Source organism: Tetrao urogallus (genome assembly GCF_951394365.1).
Source record: "Tetrao urogallus genome assembly, chromosome: 1".
Lineage (NCBI taxonomy): Eukaryota > Metazoa > Chordata > Aves > Galliformes > Phasianidae > Tetrao > Tetrao urogallus.
In genome coordinates, this window is record NC_136813.1 from 158,652,330 (window position 1) to 158,665,697 (window position 13,368).

Consider the following 13,368-nt stretch of genomic DNA (forward strand, 5'->3'; position numbering starts at 1 on the left):
AGTCCGGTACAACTTCTAGTCCGTTTACCACAGACAACACTCCGAGCGCCGTATTACAAAGAAAAACAAACACCTGAAGTACGCGTTTATTTCCGGGGAAAATCCATCCAGCAGAAGGAAGATCGGCTGCCGTGGCATTTCGCACGGCGCTGACCAAGCGCTGCAGCCTGCCGGGAGCCGGTCCTGCACGGCACCCAGCGCCGTATCAGCCCGCCGCCTCCGCCGCAGCTGGCGGTGCGTTCGCCTTTGTTATTTATTAAGACCGTAACGAGAGCGGTGAATTATTGATGGCTCTTCGCCGGCCGGCTCGCTCGGTAACACGAACCAAGGGCAGCGGACCTGCTGCGAGTCAGAGGCACGGCAGGCCCGGCCCGAGCCCCCTCGCTGAGCGGCTCTAACAACAACAATAAAATTACCACAGCAGCACAGCAGCGGGCTTTGCCCTGCGTGTCACTGACGAACGCAAACACCGAACAGATGGCAGCCGCCAATGCAGGCTTCCAGACCGAACAACCCCACGTCCGCCTGGAAAGAAGAGCCGGCGACCGCACGGCCGGCCGGAACGCCGCCCCGACCGCTCGAGGGCAGCGCCGCGCCTCCCAGCAGCGCCCACAGGTGAGAAGCGCGACCCCGGACACGGAGGGCGGCGGAGCCGCCTCTCCGCGCCCCGCTCCGCAACGCTGCGCGACGGCGGATCCGACACCCGGCGACCGCCTCGCCGCGGCTCGGCGACGACAAATCGACCCGAGCACCGCTCGCTCGGCTTCCCCTCACGCCACACAACAAACTCTGCCCTCGGCGCTCCGTCCCCACCGCGCATCCCCTCACCCCCACTTCACGTCCCGCCGGGTCCCGCTCCCGGCCCCGCCCGCGCGGCGCCCCGGCGGCACTGCCCCGCGCTCCGTACCTGCGCCCAGCCAGCCCCAACCTCCGCCGCCGCACCGCGTCCCTCCGCCAACCTGAGGGAGGCGGGCACTGAGCCGCCGTCGCGCATGCGCGCCGCCACCGGCCGGCCCGCCCGCTGGGAGGGGGGCAGGTGCGCGCCCTTCTCTGGGCTGCGGTTGGCTTCCTAATGGTGGCGGGGCCTCCAGGGAGGAGACCGCCTCGAATGGGAGGCATCGCCCTCACACTCTCGTAGCCGTGGCTGCCCGCAGTGAAATGCTGCGCTGAGAGAATTGGTGTAAATGGTGCCAGGCGCTTCGTGAGAGACAGCCCCGCGACGTCAGGAGGGATCCGGCGGCATCTCTGTGCTCTTCATCTGGAGCGAGGGCTGAGGCACTGCTGTGTTCAAGGCTGTTCAAGGACAGGGCTACTAAAGCCTGAACGCTTTTTTACTGTGGAAATGTAGGGAAATCGATCCTCCTGTGGTTAGTGGCACACAGTAACAAAGGTGCTTTATTGCACAATTAAAACTGAGAAAATGAGGCATGTGGCAGATCATTCTGTGGTGGTTTTCACACGGTGAGGCATGTGCTGTCCCCAGTCCAGCTCTGAGCCTGTCCACTGCAGTCATACTGAGCTGCGACGTGTGTGCGTGAGACTTGTGAAATTAGGCCACATACACAGCTAAAACAGTTCGCACGCTAAAAGGATGTGTTGATGTGTTTTTGAGCTCTGCTAATTTGTCCGATAAAGAGAGATTACTGCGACTTCTTGGTTTACCTCCTTCCAAAAGCCCTCATTTCAGTTGCCTCAATGGAGCCCAGGAAGAGCCAGCAGTTCTCCAGCTGCATGGAGGTTAACACATGGCCTTCACGGGTTTTCTTGCCTTGGACTGAATAATTTTATGCTTTATATACCTTTAAAAGCAATGGGCAAAATGTTGGAAAGCTGGTATAAACAAGACTCCATTTTACCACTGGCCTAATTACACAGGTTGCTCCAAAAGTAATGCCTCCTACTTATTTCCATAGAAACTACAACCAGTGCAAAGAGTATGATAACATTAATTGGTAGAGCAAATTCTCAGCTATAAAACACTATTTTTCAACACAGTCGGCACCATTAGCTATGCATTTTTGCCACTGAGGAACAAAAGCCTGTATGCCATACTTGCCAAATTTGCTCCAGTAGAGGTGATCCACTATCGCTTTCACCACTGCTGAAACACATCACCCACTGCCTCACTGTGCTCACATCCACTCTTTGGTCTTCATAAACATTCAGCAAGTGTCTATGAATGTTGGTGGGTGCCATTTTTCCCGAATGGAATTCAGTGACACACCTTCGCTCAGTCCGCGGTTCCATGTCAGATGCCATTCTGTCAGACAGCCCCTCTCCTGCCATCTGTCACACAGCAACAACATGGAATGGGATATTGGTGAGAAGGATTAACTTCTACTGCCACACCACCAACATCCGCCTGTGGCATCATCAGCCAACATAATAAAATAGGAGGCATTACTCAAGCAAAAAATACATGTAAACAAGGTCTTGTCCTATTCATCAGTCAAGAATCCAGGCCACATTCTAGTCAATAATTGAAATGTTAATTGTCTTGACAGCTTTCTACTGAATGTGAAAGAATCCTGTTTGACCAGTCCTAAGGACACAGCCACAGACAAATCATATTCTCTGTGATGCATTAACTACTGCATCCACCAAGCAAAGTCTTCACTTGGGGCAAAATAAGATGACAAATTAAGATGAGAAAGGTGAGAAAAACAAAAGAGAAACACTGATGTAGTTCATCACAAAGTAGATTTATTAACTATAAATGGTAAGATATTCTAAACCACTTTTCAGCATGTAAACCTACAGAGGAGGTTCAGACACCAAAAATGGTTTCAGAGAATCATCACCCTTTCTGGATGTAATTGAAAAACTGAGCAGTGCAAAGAGTGGAGTACTCAGATAGCAGTATAACCTGAAGGTTGTTGCACAAAGCCTCATAGAAAAGAGATTTTCAGCTTGAAGAGCTGCGACCTTTAAAATGATTTAATTTGCTAATATTGCCATGCAATAGAACCCACGCAGTGCTATCAGAACACAGGTTTGCCAAATTAGAAGATGCAGCAGGAAGTTCATTAAAACAGGATTGCAAAGGAGACGTGACAAGTGTAATCAGAAGTTGAAAACAATGTATTAAGACATGGTAAACTGACAGGAGTCTATAATTAGGATCTGTAATCCTATAGTTCTTAATCCTGTACATGACTGTATTTGGCATGACAATCTGCTGTCTTAACCAGATTAGACATCTTGCATTTCGAGAAATAAAAGCAATACTCTTCCAAAGACATTTGACTGCGCTAAAATTAATCACCAACAGATTTATTTTGTCAGAGTATTCCAGTATTATGCTGTATGTAGTCAGACAGCGTCAAACTACAGAAACTGTGGTTAAAATTAAAAGCTGAAACCATTTTGATTAAATCCAGACACATAAAAAGAAAGAGTAAATTTTTTCCCCCCAAAATATCTGTTTTAAAGAACACTTTCATTCAACCCATGGTTCCTTCCCAAGCTACACATGAGTAGATCTGAGGTTCATCCAAGGCAGTAACAATCAGGGAAGGCTGTTTAGTCAAGACAACCCAAAACAAAGTGCAAGCAAATCCTGGTGACTTGGGAGCTTAAAGGGAGCCCTTGAGCCTCTGCCTCTTCCCATACAGGGAGAAGGTGCCTGGCTAGGAGCTCCGACTAAGTCTGATCAGGGCAATTAAGTCCTATCTGTTTCCTTAAGGGGCTTGGCAATGAGAAAAGCTGGAAGTCCTGTTAGAAATAAAAGCACACATCCCCCTTGTTCTTAACAAACAGAGTTGCTGCTTGTGATAGAAAGTGATGAGTGACAGCTTAAATCTTTGGTGGGACAGTATATGCCATCGGTGCTGTCTCTGATTAAAAAGATTTAATCTGACAGGACTGTTCAACAAAACCACACAATGTATAGTATGTGGAAGACAGACTTTGCCGAAAGAGTGTTGTTTCTGAAGACCACTACTATATGCTGCTCCCACCAAATCTATTCATTCTGCTTATTAAATCAATTTGAATTAGTTCAAGTTTCTCACATGTACATGCAAACACTACGTATGTGTTCCAGCCAAGGAAACCTTTCCTTCTCTAGGTTGGGAGGAAAAGGAAAGATGCAATTTTTCTCTTAACAGATATTTGAGTGTGTGTCGTGGAAGGGTGTCTCAAACATCTCACAAGTAAATAAAGCAGATGAACTTTGAAATTTTATTTTTACTTGCTTGTGGTACTCTTTTCTAATTTCTTTTGTTGGTTTTTAATACTGAATAAAATGTAATCAGAACTTCAGTTTCAAACAAGATGTCATAAAACAATCAAAACAATGAACTCAAGGAAACCACTCGATGAACCTACTGATAGAAGTCCCACATAGTTGCAATCCCATAACACGATGAAAAGGAAGAAAGAATGTTCTGCTACGTACAAAAAAGGTACAAAGACTATAAATATTATCTATTCTAAAGATTTTTTTCCTTCTACTAGTTCAAATGAAACAGTGCTAGCAGTTTTTCAACCAGAGAACAGTGAAGAATTCCCCGGTCTAGCATATCTCCTCAGCATTTGGAATGCAACTCTACTAACACTGGCATAAATAAGTATCGAGATTATGGAGTCTTAAAGTGACTTAAGTGATTATCTTTTTGCTACTTTCTCTGATTCAAGTGGTACAACATGATATCTGTATTTTTATTCAAATTTTGACACACGTACACCCAAAAAGAATAGCAGCAAGTAGGCAAGGTTGATGCTAACTGTTGATGCTAACTGCTGCTGAAACTCTTTCTTCAGGCTTCCAGTGGTGGAAGTCACACAGCCTCCCTAAGCAGTGCATTCCAATTCGAAACTATTCTCAAGTTAGAAATATTTCCTAAAGTCTAACCTATCTCCTTTGCTGCGGCATGGGACAAGAGATAATGAGCTTATATCAGTGGTTAACAGAAACAGTCAGTTTGATGGCATCATCTATCCTCTCTGTTTTCTTGAAGACTAAACACTGTTATTTTAATCCTTTCTCATGGCTTATGGCTTTATTCTCTCTGAGCTTCTTTCTGTTGGACATCATTGTAAAAGGGCGATGCTCAAGTCTGGGTACAGCACTCCCGCTGAGGTCTGAACAGCACTAACTACTATGTCACATGCCTGCTTCTATATCTCAGCAAAAGCTTTGCTTTTTTTTCCCCCTTGGTAGCAGAATGCTGCTTAGCCAGTCCTCATCCTGTTTGTATGTGATTGGACTTATGAACGTACTTCTATGTCCATTGCTTCTTATTAAAGCCTAACACATTCTGAACAACAAGAAAAAAATTTCTGGACCTTCCTATCCTGCAAATTTAGTAAGTGCACTTCCTATTCCATCAGCCAAGTCATTAATTAAATTATTGCATATTATCAGAACTAGGATGATTCTCTGAGATGATATGCTTTAATAGCTAACCATTCAAAACTGTGGTTTGAGCATGGTTTTTAAAACAGTCATGTTCTGTCTTGCAGTAGTTGATGCCAGATGGATTTCTCCCTTACTTCTAATGACATGTCATAGTAAGGAATTTCAAAAGCCTGTCTATATCACATGAATAGCTCCTTTCCTATTTCTCTTGGAATTAGTCAAATGATTTGCTCACATCAGACAATAAATCTGTTGCAGAATCAAAACCCAAAACAGTTCATAGTCCTCTGCTGGAAACGTCAGCTGAATCAGCATGAGAAATGAGGGCTTGAAACGGTGTCTTAAAAGTAAATGTTCATGAAGGACTTGTATTCCTTAATAAAATCGAGAGTTAAACTGAAAAATGCAACACTAGGAAAGAAATTCCTTTTGTACACTGTATGCATCTGTGCACAGCCTGCGGAAAACTCATCGACACAATAGAAGAAGAATGGCAAATTCTTGGCCATGTTCAAAAAAAAAGATTATCATACTTCTGTATGACTACACAGAACCCAGCTTAATTAGGGAAAAATATAAATGAATGAAGAAAGAATACCAATTCTCATTTTTGAGGGTACAAAGCAACTAATAAGTAACAAGGATTAAAAAGAATTTTCTCCTTTGAGCAGTTTGCAGTTGTCCACTTTGACCATAAGACTGATTTTGCAAACAAGTTGCTGGGCTAAGCAGATTCTTCTGTTGCTTATAAAACAAATAGTGCTTCTAGGTTTTTTGAAGGTGCTTATAAATGTAATTAAATACTGAACGGAAGGAACAAAAAAGCTGTAATGGCCTCACGAACTTATGTAAGGACTGACGTGTGGTCTCATTTATCTTTAGAAGCAAGCCAGGGACAGATCGTGAGTGCAATTATAAATAGTACGTGTTCATCCCTGGTTGGAAAATGGCAGAGTTGCCAACCCTGATCTCGGAAATCAGACAGTAAAAATATGAAGTGCGTTTTCACCTGAAAGTTTACTCTGTGAAAGTCTAACAAACTTCATAGTCCTGGTAAATCATAGAATCGTAGAATGGCTTAGGTTGGAAGAGACCTGAAAGCCCACCCAGTTCCAATCCCCTGCCATGGGCAGGGTTTTCCATCCTCCAAATCAGGCTGTCCAGTACCCCATCCAACCTGGCCTTGAACACCTCCAGGAAGGCGTTCTTAGTATCCAGTTCATTCTCTGAATATCTTCTGTCTCATCTTTCCCTTTCTCATGCTGTCAGACACTTACACAACTTACACCCTTTGCCCAAGACACAACTGAAAAAAATCCCCCATCCTTACACTCCCAGTTGCATTTGGTGGCAACATGTCTGCAGTTTCGTTTGAGTCCTCCTATAATTTGAGTGCAAGTAATGAAGAGATGAAGAGTCTAGTTTCTCTCATCAGTGCAGCAGTGTGCTTCATTCACACAACTACCAATGGCAATATGTTGCACCAGTGTTGCTTTACACCATTCATTACTGCACAGTGCATTTCTCTTGGTTGTACACTAACCTGGATCTCTATTCTCGTGAATGATTTTTCACATACGCAAATCAAAATACATTCATAAAGAGTATTTTTTCAAAGAATTAGTAAAGTTGTTCTTGTAATTATTAAGTGGGAGGAATGCAAGGGTTCATTTATACTATTAACCATATTGTTCATTGTTACATGCTATTATTATTACGTTTCCATATAGGGAACAAGAGTTTCCATTTGCTACTCTCAGGGACTTAGCACCACCCACTCAAAACCTAGCCTCTTGAGCCATATAGAACATAGAATTGTATAATCACCAAGGTTGGAAAAGACCTCCACGATCATCCAGTCCAATCATTCATCTGCCGTCAAAATTTCACTCTAAACCATGTCCCTCAGCACAGCGTCTATTTCTTGAGCAACCCCTGTGCAGTCACTTCACCACCTCCCTGGGCAGCCCATTCCAGTGCCTGACCACTCTTTCAGAAGTATATTTGCATGTTATAATTGGTTCTCTTGCAAAGTGGAATGGCACTGGCTTCAAACTGTGTTAGTGACCAACCCACACACGCTGTTCCAGATGAACAATAGCACTTCTGAGAAGCAGACCTGAAGTCAAGAAAAAGCTGACCTGACATTCAGTCCAGGCGCTGGATTTTGAGTCCAATTCCTAGTTACCTTACTCTCAGCTGCTTTGTCAATCCCATCTCTGTCTGACAGCTCCCACACCATGACATCAGTTTGCTTTTGTGGGTGTGTATTCCTTCTAGGAATAAAGGGACTGTTGAGACTGATAGCAATCTCAGCGATAACAATATTTCTCATACCAAACTCAGCGTTAATACATAAAAAATGATGTTTATTTCATTGCAACGAAGTTGCAAATAAAGTGTTTCTGAACACGGTTTTGTGGGACTGAGAATTAATCTGTCAGGGCAGCCAGCTTTATTCTGCAGACAAATTCATTTGTAATCCTCTGAAGTATTTTACCATGTGACTTCCAGAGATAAAACAGCCTGCTTTATAGTGTATTTTCACAGCCCACACTGAGTGATGCTAAGTATGGCAGTATCTCTCTCACTAGATTAACTTTTAATTATTGCTATTTCTCTCATGAAAGTGACTGTGAGATATGAAAGCAGCTCTCCACATGTTCCTTCTAAGGTCAGAGGACATTTTATGTTAATTTGTTCATTTATTCATTTGTTTAAGACAGGAATTCTAGCAGCAAGTGACAGTAAGTAGAAAAATAAAGCAAAACCCAATCCATTCTCATCTGAGAAAATCTGACAGCAGCTTCTTTAATATTGCTCTCTTCCTAATATTCTAATTATTCACTTCCTTTCTATGAAAGGATTCTTTCATGTCTTTCAGACCACATTTTTGCCTAGTTGTCATGGCATTTCTTTGGATATTGGCATAATGTGGTGTTGTTACAGATATTGATGTGTTTGCTTGAAGATTCACTAACACACGACATGAATCAGTCTTTCTTCCAGAAATCTTCCAATCTAGGAGGAAAACCAAAAGGAAAACAATGGAAAATAAGAGGAACAGGAAGCACAAAGAAATGAAATGATTTGTATATGATAGATTTTTACCTGCTTCACTGGTCTTGTTAAACACCTGCTGATAGTATCAGCAGAAACCTGTCTAATTATGCAGTGCAAAAATGTTTTTGTCCCTGCATCATTTATGTATGTTCAAAAGACATCAAGAGAACATGAATGTAAAATATATCATTTGTAGTGACTGTCAGTGGAGCTGTGCATTTAGAGGAGCTTCTGACAATTGTTCCTGCAGATGAAACTCAAATTTTTGTCTTCCATGTATGCTTTTTAGGCCAAAGGACATCTTTTGCTCGTATTTGGGAATGATGCAAAGGATGCTCGTCAAGAAAGATCTCAAAAAGCACAGGAAGTGATAAAATTAGACCAGTCATTGCAAATGTGAAATACTGTTTCACACACTTCACAAATCCAACAGTGTTTGATAATCTTTTAAAAACGTGCTGTATTCAAACAGAATTTCTTCATGCTACCTGCCATATGACGCCTGTTAAAAATAGAAAAGGTGTGAGTATCTTAAACAAAGTATTACTCACTAATCATTTCCTGAAGATATCTTCGTTTGGATTAATGATCCATAATAAGACTCCATATCAGTTTTGAAAGGTATGCAAGATTTGCAAAATCATTCCTTAACTACCAGCGTGAAATAATGAGTTGTTTCAAGTGTAAAGATCACTAGAACTCTAGCAATAATTTGCAGGTCCTTACTCATTATGATGAGATGTTAAGAATGTGCTATAAAACATCTTCGTTCACTGCATTGCACTCAGTTACATTTTTAAATCATCATTTTAAAATGATGATGAACATCCACGTATCCTATGGTGGAAGCAGTTACACAGCAGGGTGGGGAAAATAAAAATACAAATCCTTACAGAAGTCTTCTTGTTTATTCTTCCGAATGCACTTATTTATTTATTTCCCGTGTTACGTTGTACACATCAGCAGCCTGCTAGCCAGTTAGTTACTTTGCAGCTTGTCTATCTGAGCATACAATCATAGAACCACAGAATCACAGAATGGCCTGGGCTGAAAAGAATCACAATGATCATCCAGTTTCAACCCCCTGCTATGTGCAGGGTCACCAACCACCAGAAGAGGCTGCCCAGAGCCACATCCAGCCTGGCTTGAATGTCTCCAGGCAAGGGGCATCCACAAATGACTTCCAGTTTGTAGATGGGCAGAATTACTTATTTTCAGTGCTAGTGGTCCCAGGAGTAAAAGGAGTCTGTGTGGAGGTGGTGCACGCCTGGTAGCCAAAGGCAGGTGGGGCCAAAGGTGATATTTAGATTTAAAAATCAAAGAGACCTCTTGTCGTATTGCTATTTACCTGGGAAAAGAGGCAGACTTCCACCTAGCTATACAGCCTCCTGAGCCTCCTCTTCTGCACTCTGAACAGTTCCCTCAGCAGCTCCCCATAAGACTTGTGTTCCAGACCCCTCATCAGCTTCACTGATCTTCTCTGGACACACTCCAGGGCCTCAATGTCTTTCTTGTAGTGAGAGGCCAAAAACTGAACATGGTACTTGAGGTGTGGCCTCACCAGTTCCAAATAAGGGGGGCAGAGGCTACCAAAATTTTATGGTCAGCAAAAAAACAAAAAAACAAAAAACAAAAAAAAACCAACTGTGTTTTAAGTCTGAGTAATTCTCTTAATAGCAACCTTAGAAGATCCCCGTCGTTAGGAGCTTTCTGGCAGAGGGCAGTCGCTGTAATAGGATCGGGCAGCATGTTTCCTTATGCCAAGTCACCAAATGCTAAAATGATTTGTCATCTTTCACTGCAGGCCACAGCCTGAAACACACATGCCCCAGTCTCATGTCTCACCCGCTTTGACATCTAAGTGTCTTCCTCCTGCAACTGCCAATGAGAAGAAACGCAAACCATGATAGCGACTCATTTGCTTTCAGAGAGAGTTTTAATTAAATAAGTGCTCTTGGATAGTTCTTGTGCCTTATAATGGGGCTGAGGCAGGGGGAAAAATCTTTCATCATAAAATGTATTAAGTCTATAAATCTTGCTTACTCTGTCCCCCTGTGACTTCTTTATTTATTTCATAGTCACATTATTCCATTCTCCATAGAGATTTACGTCAACATTTTATGACGTCTCCCAGGCTTTCAGTCTGTCACCTTTTACAGCTGCCTCTTAATGCCAGGAGTCATTAAAGAGGGAGTTCATCTCATTTTGCAGAGGGGAAGGGGAGAAGGAGTTCCCTCCAGCCACACAAAGGCTGTTGTGAGCAGGTTCATTTAGCCCAATATGACTTCCTATAACAACAACTACACCTGTTTTGAGGAATGGGTGTTTTCTGCAGTGTGCCCTGCAGTTCTAATTTCCCAATTCCAGGCAGCAGGTCAGCAAGAGAACAGCAATGAGCCCCAGGGGGTGATCCAAGAGCAGCTGTGGCACATCCCCCAGTTTGTCCCAGATTTGCCCAGGTTGTCCAGTCTTCCTATTTAGGTGCAGTCTGTGCCATTCCCTAACATGTCTCTGCAGAGCTAGGTGCAAGGAGGCAAATCTTTAAAGGTCATGGCGGAAAATGCTTCTTGTCTGTCCCACTTTGGGACAGGGAGTAAAACGAAGAAAACGGGAGGTGCCAGCCAAGCCATGGCGAGATTCTGCATCCAAATGAAAGGGGTCCTTCCGACGGCAACCGGCGTTATAATTATAGACTAGAAAAGAGCAAGATCAGCAGCTGCCGCTGCCGCTGCTGCTTGTGTTTGTTCCCTGTGTAACTGACAGGACGGAGGACTTGGCAAAAACAGCCTTCCCGAAGTGGAAAGTCATTTTAACCCCTGTGCTTGTCAGTCCTCTCTTCCCGGGACTGAGTGGAAGCAACTCCCTGCTCCAGGTTACGGGAAGAGCACAGGACGACAGCAGCCCAAGCGGATCTCCGTGTGGGACATCAGAACAGGAGGAAGGGTCTGGGATTTGCCTTCGTGCCTGGACTGCCAGATCCACGCAGCAGGTCAGTGGGCACAGAGTGCTCAGCGTGCTTTTGTATTTGGTTAGCGTGAATCTCTCTCTCTTGCTTGTTTTCTCTAATGTATCATACACTCATATATCAGATAACTCAGTGACAAGGGGTAGGTCTGTGCAGAGGCACTATTTATTTATATGTTCTGTAATGCCCCTTTAATGGTCAGTTAGGGAACACTGATTGCTGTTATTTTTTACTGTGGTTTCTCTCTGAACACTAATGCATCCTGAAATTCTCAGCCAGGCAAAAAACCCATTTACATTTGGTCTCAGTATCAGAAGGGGAAAAAAATCTTTTATTTTTAGGCACTTATGTCTAAGGGCTTCTGATGATCTTAGCAAAAGTGAAATGCTTTATAACTCACATTTCAGTCCAGGCTGGAGAAAGTTTCTTGAGCCAAAGAGAAAGCAATGTCACAGATGCGAGCCAATGCATTTGCTGGCACAAAAGGTGTATAACTCGTGTCTCATGTCATTGAAACCCTCAAATCCAAACCAACAAAAAGCCTAACCCTTTATCTGCTGATTGAGGCAGGGCAATGCGATTGATAGGTAAGTCTGCAGCAGCAGTTACTGTGGTGTCTGATCCAGAGCTCTGTCCCTCTGTGCCCCAGCCAAGATAGGCAGGAATGCACTGGAGGCATTGGGATCATTTGCTCTTCCTGTCAGCCTCAGCTTCAGCTTTTTAATTTCCTGTTATCATGAGTAATGTTAGAAGGACTCTCAGGCAAATGCTGCCCATGCCCCATGAGTTGGAAGCACCGGGCTGGAGTCAACCATAGATTCACACGAGAACTTGACACGTAAATGTGGGTGTGCTGTACCTTGGTGAGGGTAGCTGTTCATGGAGGAAAAGCACAAGTGTAGAATTAAATCTGTGTTTGAGATGTTGTGAGATCTAACCAGACAGGTATGTTGCTGTCATGGCTTCCTATAGTCCAAAGCGATCTTCAATCACCTAACATGACCTAATGTATATTTTAGGACATTACATTTCACCCTGAATACCCTGTATGAACATAATGAGAAATGTTCAGTAAAGCATTTTCTTAGCAGGAGCTTAAAATACAGAGTGTCTCAGGAAAGGAAAGAAAACAAAGGCACCAGAGCCTGAAACTTCTGTAAGAGTCCCACTTCTATTTGCCCCATTCCAGAGGCAGAAATAAAAATTTGCTGGTATCCAGCACCTCCTGAACTCATGTGAAGATTTTCTGCTCGTAGCCAAGGGCTTCAAAGTGCTAATAGAGGTGGCAGGAATCTGATTAAGTGAAATGTAGCCTCTGGAATTAAGAAGACACACTGCAGAAAAATCACCTCTCCTAGTTTAATGTAGGGGAAAATATTTAATCTGGAATCCTGTTACCATTACATCTCTGCAGCTGTAGCCAAAATCCACCCCCTAGGCATTGCTGCAGGTCCTCAGAGGAGGTGAACCCAATTTGTCCAGCTAATTAGTGCCAATTTTTGGCACCATACAGTCTTTGATGTTTCAGAGGAAAGCCAAGGGGAACACACTACATACACAGATCTCAGTGATGGGGAGGGAAGTGGGGGAAGAAACACAGCCCTGTGCCCAATTCAAGGGAGTGGCAGTGATGGTGGTTTCTGAATTCCGGGCAGAAACAGCTATGGGTTTGATGTGAATCACTGTCTTCCTGCACAGCTGCAGTCCTTTCTCCTTCATGGTCCATGACAGAGGAAAATAAACAGAAAATTTCCTGGAGACCTCGACACCAGAGGAGACCAATTCCAATGTTTGATTGCCTCCCCAGTCAAGAATTTATGTTTTACTTCAGATTGCGTTTGTCTGACTTCTCCTTCTGTTCCCTGCACCCTGAAAGGGTACCAGCCTAGCTATTAAGTCATCACATTATCAGATATCTTGTCAATATCTGTGCCTCTATACAGTTCCATTATGAGCTGTATATTAGTGGGGAGAAGGT